Source organism: Nannospalax galili, unplaced genomic scaffold (genome assembly GCF_000622305.1).
Source record: "Nannospalax galili isolate Female #2095 unplaced genomic scaffold, S.galili_v1.0 scaffold558, whole genome shotgun sequence".
Lineage (NCBI taxonomy): Eukaryota > Metazoa > Chordata > Mammalia > Rodentia > Spalacidae > Nannospalax > Nannospalax galili.
In genome coordinates, this window is record NW_008340850.1 from 1,043,660 (window position 1) to 1,059,534 (window position 15,875).

The 15,875-nt window shown below is 41.4% G+C and overlaps 1 pseudogene; it reads right to left on the bottom strand.

The window, feature by feature from the left end:
* Nucleotides 1-13,043: 13,043 nt before the first annotated feature.
* The window catches only part of LOC103736370, an 8,340-nt pseudogene continuing 5,508 nt past the window's right edge, over nt 13,044-15,875 (bottom strand).

Below are 15,875 nucleotides of genomic sequence, written 5' to 3' on the forward strand. Positions count from 1 at the left end.
AACTACCTATGTGATTCATAATAGCTGAATAATTTTGAGAATGACAGGTGACCATAAACAAATTATGACACATCATTCATACATCACAAAAATCAGAAAAATAGATGTGTGTTCAGGCAGCCTAGAGCAGATGACACCGTAGTGCAATTTCTGTTCATAATGATATTGGGTATTGTGATGAAGATGAAACATGTTTTACAAGAGAATTTGAAGAAGAATGTGGAGTTGGGAGGCAGAGTTGACAACTAGGATGTGACCTGGTTCCCAAGCATTCTCAAGATTGTGGACAGGAGCATGGCACAGAGTAGAAAATGCAATTCTCAATCCTTGAGAGTCCTACACAATGAAGTTCTGAGCTATGTGTTAGTGTATTAGTCAGGGTTCTCCAAAGAAACAGAACCAATAGAATGAATATGTATAGAGATTTATCAGCTTAGTTCACAGGATAGAGTCCCAGTAGTCCAACAATGGCTGCACCACACTGGAGAGGCTGAGAATCTGTAGTCTCTCAGTCCACAAAGCTGGATATCTCAGTAGTCCCAATCCAGTCCTGAAGGTCTGACAAATTCCAAAATATCAGCTAGTCTTCAGTCTACAGCAGCAAGATGAACTCACCAGTGAGAGAGAAGGCAAGCCGCAAAAAGCCCCGTTCTCCTCTGCCTTGGTCAGAAGGTAACACCCACATTTAGGGTGTGTCTTCCGGCTTTAGATGATCCAATCAAGAAGATCTCTTTCATTTCAGTTAATCTCAGATCCAATCAAGTTGACACCCAGGATTAGCCATCACAGTTAGCTTTGTAAAAACATATTGTTCAGAGAACATTTTTAAAAATCATGTTAGAAAAAAGAACAGATACCAAATAATCTGCATACATTATTAGTCCAAATATTTTTAAGTAAAATATTCTCATATTCTCAATTTGTATCCACATACATCTAAATACATTTCTTAGATAGAAAAAATCAATCTTGATAAAATCTTTACACTACTGTTTCCTGAATTATTTACTTCCCTCCACACACACCTGCTTTAGAGAAGCTCAAATGATCAATGTTAGAGGACAAATAATACTGAAATCATGTATCTATGATCACACCAAAAGAGTGATAAGTGCTGAGGTTAATATATATTTCTATCTTTAAGAGTAGACAGTTCCTTGAAGTTTTATAGGTGGTTGAGCTGGAACTATTGGAAATCAATGACTCCAGAGATGAAGAGTCTTCTTAAGGGAATGATTCTAAATAGGTTGACAAGGCTCCAGTGGATGGACTTACATCAAGGATCATTTGGGGACACAAATGGCTAGATATACCTTAACATATATGGCAAAAATGTATGAAATCTGGTGGAGAGACTAAAGGGAAGGTTTTACGTAGGGGAGGGAATCTAAATATGATCAAGACGTATTGTGTAAAATTCACAAAAAGTCAGTTAAAAACTTGAAGAGAACAACCAAACAAACAAAAAATGAAAACAAAAAGAATAGACTTTCTGAAATGGGTAAGAAATTCCAACTGTACCTGAGGAACTGACGGCTGCTTGGCGGGGGGAGAAGCAGTTTCTTTCAAGGATATGACTCTTGGCATCAGTGGATAAACCCACACTGAAGGACATTTGGGGATAGGCAGACAAACACACACAGAAGACACAGACACAGACACATACACACACACACACACACACAAACACACACACAGGTAATTGTCCACTGTGAAAAGATTCACCAAGGTTGAGAGAAGCACAGATCTATAGGCATAAACATAAATGCTTAGAAGAGAATTTTGCAACATAACCATTTAAAAACTTGAAAATAGCAGATTCTATCATAAGATGTATGACCTCCTGAGCTGTGGGATCCTGACAAAGATTATAATACCATGCGTGAAATTCCCGCTGATGAAACAGGCCTCACATCTAATCAGAAACTGGCTAGTCATCATTTAACATATTACCTTGTTATTTTTTCTTTGTTTGTTTTGTGTTGTTTTTTGAGGTGAGTGTGTTCTTACTATATGACCTAAGCATCTGCAGTTGAGTGTGTTGGGCTTTTTGTTTTTTTGTTTGTTTGTTTGTTTTTTAATGTGATGCAGATCATGTGTGGTCTTATCTGACATTTAGCTGTATTTCTGGAGGTTTCTGGGTAGGTAGTGGGGAGGGATCTGGTGAGTCTTCTGTGGTGATTGGGAAGGAATATGAGACATAGAGATCCCTGAAAGTTGGTGGGCAAGACTCTGCAGAGTCCTGAGTATAGTTGAGAGGACCCAGGATACTGAGATGTGAGGTCACTCTCCAGTGTTTCTTAGGTCTCCTAGCGGGTTCCTGTTAGTCAGCAGGTAGGATTTGGTTAAGTCCTCAGTGGGAAGGTGGTGATAATAGATGTAGGCCACTGCCTTAAGTGAAAGAAGACCTAGCAGGCTGAGTGACTGGGTTTACTCTGGTTTGCTCTATGAAGCTGCTGAAGGATCACTGATGAATAGGAACAGAGAAAAGAGGGTTCTGGAGAAGAGGAGAAGTTCCCAGAAATGCAGTAATTTGTGTTTGGGAAGTAGCTATTAGGGTGGGACTGAGTTTGTGTGGGGTCCACAGCAGGAGTATCTTTAGGCATTCTTAACAGAAAATGATTGGGAGAAGAGGTTCAAATTTCTGATTCTCCGGGCCATGCTAGACTTCTAGAGGGTGGAAAAATTTGTTTTTGTAAAATCACAAAAGAGAGAAGCTAGAAGAGGTACAGGATCCTAGAGAGCCAGGAGGCAGGAATTTTGAGAATACTAACTGGAAAAGCACTGGGAAAAAAGAGGCAATGCCACACAGATAATAGGTGGGCCTTGAGTATCCCCTAGAAGAAAGGGGCAAGAAGATGTGGTCTCTGAATGGATCTTGAGTGCATGTGAGGCAGCGACAGCACCCAAAGAGTAAAGTGAGCAAATTTTGAGGGGATGCTCAAACAGAGAATTCCTGGGATTGTGGGAAACACTTTATGAATCTCAGAGTGGACGGGGCCAGAAACAGAGTCAGGAGGTTAACGGGTGGTCTCTCCTGAGGTTTTTTGTTGTTGTTGTATTCTCTGTGTGAATGTGTGTGCACAATGTTTGTGTTTGTGTGGATGTATGCATACCACAAGGCACACTTGGAGATCAGAGGACAGCTGTCTAGAAACTGTTCTCTCTTTTCAACTTTATGAGGGTCCTGAGGATGGACAGGTTGCCAGGCTTGTAAAGCAAGCATCTTAACTAATTAGACTTCTCCTTGGCCCTCATGTTACAGTATTACAAACATAACACATTCCATCCATGTCATGAGATGGTGAATTCAAAAGCATGGGGCTAATTTGTGCTGCAGAGGAAATTTAACAACAGAATCACATTTAGGCAAATAAATGTCACTGCTCACTCTTCTGATTCAGGAATAAAGTGGGGATGAAAACCACAAATGGAAATAAAGTGTACTAAAGATGAGATTTGGTGAGAAAAGAAAGGTGATAAAATTTGAAGTGTAGACCATGTTGCTGACAAAGTATATGTAAATGGAAAAGAGTTTAACACCTTCAAAAAGAAGAATCATGTTCTGTTTTGGGACAATAGCAAAGGTTCCCCTAATGACTGGATATCACCAATAGGATGCTCAAGAATTTTACAGTACAGTTTATTAGAAAGAAGAGAGCCTAAACTGAGAATATTTTCAAAGGTAACAACTAATAATAGAAGGTATAAAGTTGGCTTAGGGGAGTAATAAGAGTAACAAGATAGGGTACAGAGGGTAGATAAGGTTTGAATATTATCAGAATTAATTGTATGGAATTCTTGAATTAATAAAACTACTTTTAAAAATGTTTGTGTTAGAAAAAATTGGATTAGAGGAAACATTTCTTTTGTTCATCACAGAGAAGATATTACCCAAAAGGCCAGGCTACAGCCTGAGCAGGCAACAGAACTTAGCAGTTTTCCACATTGTACTGGATAGCAAGTATAAAAGATATCACAATGAGGAGAACATAGAAGTTTATACAAAGATTTCAGAAAGCCCTTGCTGTGAGCCAGAGTATGGCAGACTCAGACTCTTTGCAAGGAGACCCTGAGAGGACAAAGCATGTTCAATTTCTAAAGCTGAAGATGGCTGCATCTATGGAGTAGAGATTGACCATAATAGAAGTAACATGTACTATAATAATAATATGTGGAGGAATAGGCTGTCTCAATAAAGCCTACTTGATCTGAACTTAACTCATAGATGCTAGGTATAGAGCAGCAGTGTTTGTTGTTTGCCACGATAGATGTTGCTATACCTTCTGTAAGACCAATTCACTGCTGGGAGGTGCACATGGCATCTGGTCCCCTCTGCCCACTGCCTTATGACAACCTGAGGCAAGAGTTCTCCAAACCCCTGTTTGAAGAATCTTAATGAGTTTATTTGACTTGGTAACTGAGCTTGGGGTGCCCGTTTACTTACAGAGGAGTGCCCCCCCATTCATGGCTGTGCTTGAAAGTCCACACCCAAACTTAAATCCTTTGGGCTCCTGACAGCCACACAAAGTGGCTAGAGAGTGGCCTCGTGGTTTTCCCAGCTTTTAAACCCTTAGTCCCTCCCCTTCACGCAGCTAAGGTCAACTGATTGGTTGGAAGAGATAATGGGCTTGACTCCTTTGCAGACCATGGGAAGGAGGCAGGACCATGGCTTGCTGTCACAGGGTCAGAGGAACATCTAGGTCACACTCCACCCCTTCCTCGGCTCTTACGAGACTTTCCACCCACCTCTTCCATGAATTCCCCTGAGCCTTGGAGGGGGTGATAGGTGTGAGATGACCTTCCTCCCCTGTGGTGGGGCCACTGGACTCTTCAGGTCTCTGGATCATCTGTTTGTCCTGGGCTGATGGCTCAGTTTAGTGGTATTCCATCTACTACAAAAACACAAACAGCAAGAAGCAAGAACATGTAAAGAGTAACTGCTATAATAGCTTATGAGTGAAAACATAAATGCTTGGATGGTACTTTAGTAAGTTCATTAAATCCATCTAACAACACAGTTGCAGTGGCTTCTACACTGGGGCCTATCACATTTTCTGATACAGGGGGGTGGCCTGGTCTACAATACCAGATGTATGTTCCAGTCTTAGGAGTGGGCATTAGGTCCAATCTAGAATTAGCTGGTTGCACAGACACTAGACGAGCCACTATTGCACTAGCAGGAACATATCACTTTGCATGTTGATAGTGCAACACGTGGGGCCCCTCATTGTATAGGACAATAGGGGACAATTCTTCCCCAGCCATCTGCATAGTACCTTCTAGCACTATGAAAGCCATCCATCCAATGGCATGGAGTTTCTAACTTAGTTCAAGCTTGATTTCTGCCTCTCCAACTTTCACATCATGCACTGTCTTCAGCAATAAGGTCTTACCATCCACTTCAGGTGTACAACCAACATTATTGGCAATCGCCTTTATAGTTTTGGGCACCTCTAGAGCCCCATTGGCCAACTGCTCATAGGAAGGCAACCCACCCCGGTACCAGGATTCTCATTTAATAACCATATGGCTTCTGGAAGGGCCTTTTCCAATCCCCATAGAGTTCCTTGTGCACATAAGGCTTTTAACTGTTCCTTTAGCAACCTGTTTTTTCTTTCAATTAACCCTGCTCCAGTAGGATTGTAGGGAAGGTGGAAATACTATTGAAACTGATTATTTTCAGCCCAAGCTTATATATTGGTACTTGTGAAATAAGTGCCTCTGTTGTTATCAGTCCACTGTGGGCACCCATACATGACACTGAGTTGGGTAAGTCCCTTAATAGTAGCCTTGCCCATCACTCTCATGCAAGGAAAGGCCTGTGTGGCCTGGGCAGTGTCCAAACAAGTGAGAGTTTACTTGTACTTGTACCTTTCACTGACTGCCAGGGTCCTATATAATCTACTTGCCAGTCTCTCACAGGGGAAGCTGACTTGTGCACGTATCCCATCATAGCATCCATCCTCCAGGGCCATAACCTGGAACACACATCACTGGCCTAAATAACCTGTTGGATGTCAGTGCATTTTACTGGAATTCTGGCAGCTTTGGCTACTCTCCATCCTGTGTTGGCTCCCCTGTGGCCAGACGTCATATGAATCCAGTGAGGTGCTTCTAGGGGAACCTGAGGGCAGATAGCCCTCACCTTGGTAAGGGCATCAGCTTCCTGATTCCCGGGGGACTCACCAGGAAGTGGGCGGCCACATAGTAAACCACCAGGGGCACTAGCTCCTGCTGCATTTTATTATATATGTTGTTCCACATTTGTTGTCCCCTAGTGGCCCTCCCATCACCTTCCAGTTTTCTTTCTCCCCCTTAGCCATCCATAAGGTTAAGCCTTTGAATACAGCCCACTGTAAGCACAAATTGTTACTGGCCAAGGCTCCCTCATTATTACTCTCCACACATCTCTTAATTCAGTTCATTGACTGCTTTCTCTTTCTCCCCTTTCTAACCATATAGTGTCAGTGTTCATCTATATTGCCACTGCTACCCATTCTTGTCTGGCACCTCTGTTGGTGCCAACAGTACACCAGGCATCAGCTGGAATTGGGGGAGCCCCTCCTAGCACTCGTTCAGGTCTCGCTGGAGGGCCAACTATAGGAGATGAAGGAAGAGGCTCTGTGCCTTGAAATGACACTGGTCCTAATACTGCTTGCATGACATTGGTGATCGGGCTTGCTGACACCACCCCTCACTGTTGCAAATATGCATGCCATCTTTGCAGCATTTTGGTTTTGTTCCACCCCTGACAGGGGCTTGGCTAACAGGCCCTCCATCTATCCTTTTATGGTATGTGATGTTTTTACAGTAGTGGGGGTGGAGCCTGTAATGGATTCCACCTGTTGCAATGCTTTATCCACAGCCAGCAGCTGCTGTTCTACAGCTGTGTACTTGGACTCTACCCCTTTCCATGGTTGGGACCAGAACCCAATTGGAACTGTCTGTTCAGATTGTTGTTGCCACAAGCCCCACTCATAACCCCCAGGGCTCCTGCTGACTTCCAAGGTGAAGGGACACCAAGATATTGGGGCACACAGCTGTTTAGCTTGCCCAACCAGTACCCTGGCCTGCTCAAAAAATCTCTTGGGTCTTTACATCCCAATCACATGTAAAACCTCTCTTTATTAGATTATACAGGGACAGATGACCAGAGCAAGGTGAGGTGTAAAAATTTGCCAATATCTTAGAAGTCCCTAAAATACCTGTAACTGCTTAACAGTTATTGATCAGGTTGTTATAAGATTTTTTTCAATCGCCACTCTAGGTATCATGCAAGTTCTGCCGGACCATAAAACTCCTAAAAATTTTAACACTGTACCAGGCCCCTGTTCCTTATGGGGGTTGATTTCCCATCCCTGCTCCTTCAGGTGCACTTGCATGTTACCCAAAAGAGCTTCCAAATCTGTGAGGCACTCAGAATTTAGCATTATGTCATCTATGTAGTGGAACCTCCTTACATAAGGAGAGCAAGGTAACAGGGCAAGGTCCTGGGCCACCATCCAGTGAGAAACCATGGGGCTGTGCAGTTAACCTTGGGGAAGTACTCTGAAAGTCCACTGTTGTCCATTCCATGTGAATGCGAATTGATCTTGGGATTCAGAAGCTAGGGGAATACTAAAGAATGCATTAGCAAGGTCCACTGCAGCATGGAAGGACCCCATTTCCTGCACCATCTGTTCAGTTAGCAGTGCAATGTTGGGCACCACTAAATGAATGAGAGGCACCACCTTATTTAACTCCCAGTAATCTACAGTCATTCTCCAGAAGCCATCTGACTTCCTGATAGGCCAAATGGGGCTATTGAAAGGGCTCTGGACTAGATGGATAACTTCTAAACACTCAAGTTCCTGGATGGTTTCTGTAATTTTGTGACTGCCAGGTAGCCAGTACTGTTTGATATTCACCAACTTCCATGGGGTTTGGAATTATACTGGCTCCCACCTTGCCCCCTGAGTAATCGCCTTTACTGTTAACAACCTCAGCTGATACTCTCCCATAGTAGTATATACGGTGTGACCCAGTAGGGCATCCACCCCTAAAATGTTCTCTCACATGGGAGAGATGCACACCTTGTACTCCTGGGGTGGGTGGGGGATAATTACCCATTCCCAGAATGAGTCTAGTCTGCTTTACTCTTACAGTTTTATCCTCATACATATCCACTGCTATCCATTGGTTCTGGTTTTGCAGGGGCTTTCCATAAATTCACTCTGCTCCAGTATCTACTAGGGCCCATGTGTTTTGTACATTAGTGAGGGACCAATAAATCCTCAATTTGATGTGTGGCCTCCAATCAGCCAGTATGGCCCTCACCTGTGGGCAACCTTGGTCACTCCTTCAAGGAAGTGGTTGGGGGGGTTCCCATATAATGAGGCTGCCTTCCTCTGGAACAGGGGGCACAGTGGGAGTTGCCTGCGCCTCCTGGTCTCCAGTTTCTCTTGCTTTTGTGGTGAATTGCTGGTCAGGTCTTAAAGCTCTCCATTGACTCACCAGCACAGTGTTTGGTTGCCCATTAGTTTCACCCCTAGCAACTCCTGCTCTGTGCAGATCCCCACATCTGTGCTTGGGAGACACCAAGGAGCCCCTTTGCCAAGTTCTGGCCCTTTTCCCTTGTGTCTACTTCCTTTAGCACCTTTCAAACCCTGTTTACATGTTGGTCTAAATCATTTAAAACCACCAGAGCCTCACCAGCCTCATACAGGTCATGCTTAGCACTGCCACCAAAGCTCCAGTCTTGTGGACTTTGCTGAATCATTTTCTTTCTTAAGTCTCCTGTAAAAAACAGTCCTGTCTGGGCCTGTGAACTGGGCATCAAATATAGCTTCCCTCATACCCAGTTCTCTCAAAAGGGCCTGTCCTTCCTCTATGGTTTTCCAATTTCTAGTATTCATGGGAAGTTCAGCTGGAGATACCCACATGTCCTTAATGACTCATGTGAGCCAATCCATCATGGACCAATTTCCCTCATATTGCCTTAAATTGTGAAGTCTTTGTCTCAAGGAGGGTTGAGTGGTTATGGTGCTTAACTTCTCTGCTTCTGTAAAACTTAAAATGATCCCATTTGTCCCCATGTCCCATAGCCTCACAATCCAGGTGGCCAAAGGCTCCTTCATACCTTGCTTAAATGGCTTTTGTAGTTCTAACAGCTCTGGTGCTGAGTATTCTCTGATTACCATGGTCTCCCGCACTGGGCTATTGTTAAGACACCCATCAGCATGTTGGACCATGGATTTTCCATTTCTTTGAATTAAACGTTGAACGCATAAAGCATCTCCCACTATCTCTAGGTCACTCTCTTCTTCCTCACTACCTGACTCTTCCCAGGGGTTCCAGGTTTTAGGAGTCCAAGGTGGGCCTTGGATTATCATTCTGATCTGGGATTTTTTCTCTTTTGACCTCCTAAACATAAAAAAATGGCATGCCAACACCTCCATCTCCTTTTCTCTCTTATCTAATTTACTGGAAAAATCAGAGGCCAGTATCAATGAGGCCAGCTTCATATCCCTCTCCTGATCTAATTCCTCTCTAACACCTTCAGTTTCCCTTTGGGCTAGGGCCTCCATTTGGGACAGATTTCTTATTACCAGTAGCAGCAGGCAAGCAGCCTCTGCAGCCACTTGCTGACATTTCTGTCCCTGGTTTGCTACCCCCACAACTTGAAAAAGGGAAGGTATCTCCATACTCACATGGCAGCCTCCACAAGTCAAGCAGGCATGCCACCCAATACCATCTACAAGAGGGCTGCCACCCTGAGATTTCTCCCACTGACCTCTACTGCTTAGATGGTCTCACCCTACTTACAGATCTCACTGTCCACTGAATTAACCATGCCACTGAAGCCACCCTCACCAAGCCTATGGGCATGGCCCACCAGTTTAACATTTCCTCTGCCCACACTCTTCCTTTACCCCACTTTACTTTGGTTGTTGGTCTTTTCTTTCATATCAGGGACATCATTATCGCACTTCCAAAACATATTCTCAGTTTTGTCATATCTTGCCAGACTATGCCAATTGTAAGTCAAATTCACTGGGATGTACATGTGACATACTCCTCCCACTGTCCTTACCTGAGGCAAGAATTCTCCAAACCCCCATTTGAAGATTCTTAACCAGTTTATTGGACTTGCTAACTGAACATGGGGTGCTGGTTTACTTACAGAAGAGTGGGCACCTCCCCTCCATTCATGCTGTGCTCAAAAGTCCACACCTAAACATAAATCCTGTGGGGTCCAGACAGCCACACAAAATGGTGAGAGAGCAGCCTCATGGTTTTCCCAGCTTTTATACCCTTAGTCCCTCCCCTTCAAGCAGCTAATGTCAACCGATTGAATGGAAGAGGTAAAGGGCTTGACTCCTTTGCAGAACATGGGAAGGAGGCGGAACTATGGCTTGTTGTCATGAGGTTAGAGGAACATCTGGGTCACACCTTCATTTCAATCTTTAATGATTCTCCACTTATATTATGATATATTTAAGACAGTATGAAAGTTATGGAACTTTTGAGAAGTTCTACACTCCTACGCATCCTCTAGTAGGTATCATGACAATCGTCTAAAAGAGGCAGAGATAACGACAGAGCTAGGGACCACATAATTATAATGCAACAATAGAACAAAGAGAGAGTAGAGACATATGCTAGGACCTACCTCTTAAATTTCCAAAGCCTTATGAGGTGTGATTACACCTCATAAGTGACCAAGTCTCAAACTCAAAAACCTGTAAAAGAATAAACATGTTCAAATTACATCAACTAATTACTCAGAGCTATGATATTTATGGTACTATTAGGAAAAGAATCTTTAACATTGCCTCTTTTCATAAATTCGCATGTAGAAGTTATGAGTTTCTTTCCAGGGAGATTAAATAAATAAGTACATTTTCCATGAGCACAAACATTAAACTTCAGAGACACTTCCTGAGATTTGTATGTTTAAATTCCAATCTCTGTGTTGTCAACGGCCCTTGTCTTCCACTACATTAAGAATTAAGTTCAATGAAATTTTGACCAATCTGAGTCCTGTTTAGTTTTCCCCTATCGTATATCCTCTATAGCTTTAAGTAACTCTGTTGGTTTTAAGGCCTATTGAAAAACTGAGCTCAAACTGTGTGCTTGTTTGCTGCATATTGTGCTGGTAATAGTCTATTTATGATCTTAGGCATTCACTTCCTGGGTGTAAGTCCCAATTTTCTAACCAACCACAAGTTATTCATCAGGTATCTGTTGTAGTTTCACACTGAATAAAGATTCTTTTTCTCTCATCTATGAAAAGAGTATGAGAATATTGAAGGGAGCTTCTGTTCTCATTCTGCATCATGTTAATTATTTAAGAACATAACTGGAAGTTGTGATCTGCCAAAATGGTTTCTGAAGATTTACTCTCCTTTCACCACTTTCCATTTTACACGGTAGAAGATTATAAAAAATCCCTTCTATACTGTAATTTGAAAATACACATCCTGGGTAATAGAAGTAAAAGAGATTACTAGGATAAAAGGTGAACTGTATTAAGGATCATATTTTTTTTCACACATTAAATTTAGCAGAAATAAATTGGTAGTATTAATAAACTGCATCTTTTCATGGAATAATAAGTTTTAGGCAAATAAGTAGTAATAAAATTGAAGGCTTCATTCAACATATAATTCAAATTGAAGGGATATATACCAATTTAACAAAAAGTAATCAGTTATGATAAAATGACTAGATAAAACCTGTTCATATGTTTACAGTCAAAGAGAAGTGGCTACAGATTCAATTGCACTCTACAATCTGGCCATGTGACACATCTCATCGTATTTTGAAGAATGAGAGCTTATAATTAACTCTAAGTGAATTATTCCTATTAACTGACACTTGATTTGGGGTTTTAGTAAAGTTCTAAGTTACTTTACTTATTAACTTAGGGTGCAACTATTATGCAATGGTTTGGTACAATACTATCTTCATGAAAAATTACATGGAATTTCAAAAATAAGTTTTTATTCAGAATAAGCACATAAACCAAAAGAAAGCATTGCAAATTATTGAGATGTACTGAAGGCTTAAGAAACACATTGATACCTATGTGCTAATATGTCTTAACAACAAATGTAAAATGATAAAAATTAAAAGCTACAAGTTTGACTCCTGAAGTTTTATCACAAATGATTAAAGGAGGAGTCCATTTTCCAAATTAAGAAATTATATGAGTGGCTGGAGAGATAGTTCAGTGGTTAAGAACACTGACTACTCTTTCAGAGGACCTGGGTTCAACTCCCAGCACTCACATGGCAGCTAACAACTCTCCTTAACTCCATGTCTGGGGGAATCCAAGGCCTTCTTCTGACTTTGACAGGCATTGAACAACACGGGTGCACTTATACACATGCAGGCAATACACTCATACGTATTAAAAAAGAAACTATCTGAATAATACAAGAAAATAAAAGAATAAATGTGGCTTTTGTTAAAAATGAATCAATCACAGGAAAATTAATAGTCTGAAAAGACACAAAATGGAAGCATGGACTGGGCATAATGGTATGTAACTCTAACCTCAGCACTAGTAGGTAGAAACAGGCGAATCTCTGTGAATTTGAGGCCAGCTCGGTCTATGTAGTAAGTTCTAAACCAGCTACAAAATGCGAGTCTATTAAAAATGTGAAATGGATTTCAAATATGAAAAAACATAAAAATAAAATTATATTATTGTACAATATAATTAGATGAAGAAACAATAGCCCCAGGGAATCAAATCCCATATAACTTCATAACTGACTTTAGACTAGGGCAAGGCAGGCCTCAAGCCTCATATCTAATTTAGAAACACATGAACTACATTTATTTATTTATTTGCTTATTTATTTAATTAATACTTTAAAAACCTTTTGGTGTTTTTGAGACAGGGTCTCCCTGTAGCTCCAGATGTCCTGAAACTCACCATGTAGACCAGGCTGGCCTTGAACGCACAGAGATGTGCCTCCCTCTGCCTCCCAAATGCTGGGATTAAAGGTGTATGCCAGCATGCCTGGCTATGAACTAAATTTATTTTTGAACTAAGTTTTAAGAAATTGATTTATTTGAGAAGGTGTTGTGCCCCTGATAGAACAAAGTGAGTTCCTATCTCTCCTTAACAAAATAATGTAACACTTGGAAGGAACGTTGAAAACTAAGATTTCTGCAGCAGCAGTTAAGACAGAGAAGACTTCCACAGCCACCATGACCTTCCCACTTGTGCTGTGGTAGACAGGGAGGAATGTGACCCAGATGCTAAGGAATACCAGCATGATGAATGTTAGGAAGTTGGTTTCGTTGAACATGTCAAGCAGATTTAAGAAGGCCAACACATAGCTCTCAAGTGCCGGGGTGCATAAGTATCCTAGGAAAAAGTGGAAGGCAATGACTGAACCCTCATTGCACACAATGATGATGTGGCCAAGCTCAATGTGAGGACCACAGTGAACACAACTCCAAACATGGTCTGCTGCAGGATACAGGTGGCTGGATTTGGATGGCCAATGAAGGGCAGGGATCAGAGGAAACAGATGATGAGTGTGATGACCAGTGTGTACTGAGAGTCCAATTATTGGCCTCAACAATGGGAGTGCCACAGTGCTTCACAAAGACCCCCAAAACAGCAGCTGTTAAGTACAGAGAAACACAGGGCTATACTGATCAGTGCCATCCCCAAAGGGTCTTCATAGGACAGAAAGCCACAGCTTTATGGAGGTAGTGATTCCTTTCTGTGTTTGTATAATGACTTTCTGAACATTTCACACATTGATCCACATCTGGTTAGAAAAGGTTATAGTGAAACTATGCTGAGGTGTTCCCTTTTTGCCCAAGTCACATCTCATCATTAGCTCATTGGACTGTTATTTAAATGACCTTCCTCTGGTGTTTCAGACATATACAAGCAACCACTCTATGGTGAATAATTCAAAATTCATATGGTCCATGCTTTTTTATAGTAACATAATCAAATCAGCTTAGAGCTTTTACTTTGTCTTCACTTTATGCTTTTTCCCACAATTCATGAAATTGTTCTATCACTTTCGGAAGTCATCAAGTAACTGAATTATATTAAATAACCCTATTTGGATCTCATATCAAAATATATCTCACTTGAAATTGAATATATAAAGGGCTGGAGTGATGGTTCAGCAGTTAAGAATACTGGTAGTTCTTGCAGAAGACCTGGCTTGGAATCCCAGCACTCACATGCAGCTAACAACTGTCCATAAATCCAGTTCCAGGGAATCCAACAGCCTCTTCTGTCCTCCTCAGGCATTGCATGACATGGTGCACTTACTTACACACAGGCAATACACTCATACACATAAAATAAAAATAATAAATAAAAATATATTAAAAAATAAATTGAATATTTAAATTCTGTACAAGAGGCAGTATGTGCTTTGAATTTCTTTTCTTATGATGGTGTTCTTGGATAAGGATCTCAAATAAACATATTCATGTACCTAATATATACTTAAGATCTAGAAACAATATACATGAAAGGAGAGACACCTTTCCTAGGACTGTGAACCTGCTTAAAATTCAAGGATGGGGACAGGTCATAGGTCCTACCTCGGAACACAATTCTGTTGTTTAGTCAAGTTTGCATAAAGTCAAATGGCACTTATTCAAGATTCTAATACTGTGGCATGACCAGGACAGTCAGTGGCAGATGTGGAGCTGTGCTCCTTTGAGCCTACTAATTAAACTGTGGATTATATAGGTGGCAAAGCTGTAGAAGTGGTGATGGTCAAGCTCTTCTGAGGAGCCACACTCAGGACAGATTTTATTCTGGATTAGGTCTATAGCTGTCCAAGGTATTCTAGATTTTCCAGTAGCTCCAGAAGTGACTGTAACTGACCTGGAAACTTCCTCCCTGAACACTCTCTCTCTTGGTATCTGAGAAGACTATATCAAGCCACCAAGGGAGAAAACCAATCGTCTTACCCAGATGTAATGCCTAAAAAACAACCATGACTGGCCTAGCAAATTATTACTATTGATGCAGTAGTGGCATCTTTATCTTGGGTGTAATCAGCAGCTGTTTAATTGGAATTAAGGCCTACCCAATGGAAGGGAACTCATGTGTGGTACTATAAATATAGGCAAATACACATGGCTGGAGAAGTCATAGACCTAGAGAAAAAATTTTGCTGCATCCCTAGATCAGTGTAATTTCTTACATTATTCTAAATATGCATCCTCATATTTACAGACATGTGTACCTTTCATCCCCTCATTAGAGAAGGATCTTTTGGCAACAGATGCAGACTATTGCAGAGTTCCAGAACTGGAGAATAAATTTGGTGACATGCCTAACCCTAAGTGACACATCAATGCAATCTCTCTACATAGAATGAAATATCTAATTCTTACTAGAGAAGTTCCTTATACATCAGATGGTGATTAATACAGAAACTCACATTTGACCAATGTGCAGAGAACATGAGGCTACAGCACACTTATCCCTGAATAGGATATGTATTTTAAATCTGTGCTTTCCAAGGCTCAGGGACCATTCCATTAAAGGAGGAGGAAACATTTTTAAGAACCATAGGAGGTCGATGACTATGGGGAAACAGTCTTCCAGGCAGCTAGTAAGTTATTCATATGAATTCACAACCATTGTTGAGGCATGCACAAGTCGTATGAAAGCTCAAACCAGACAAAATCCCAGCATAGACATGGAGAAGTGGGCAAGAAACTTTTTGCAATTGAAGGCTGCTAGAAGAGATACAGTGTCTTATTGGGACAGGACTATTGGTGTGCCCACTGGATGAAAGATACACTGAAACACATTTAGGGACGCAAGTCATACTTTATAGGCCTGCACACACACACACACACACACACACACACACATATATATG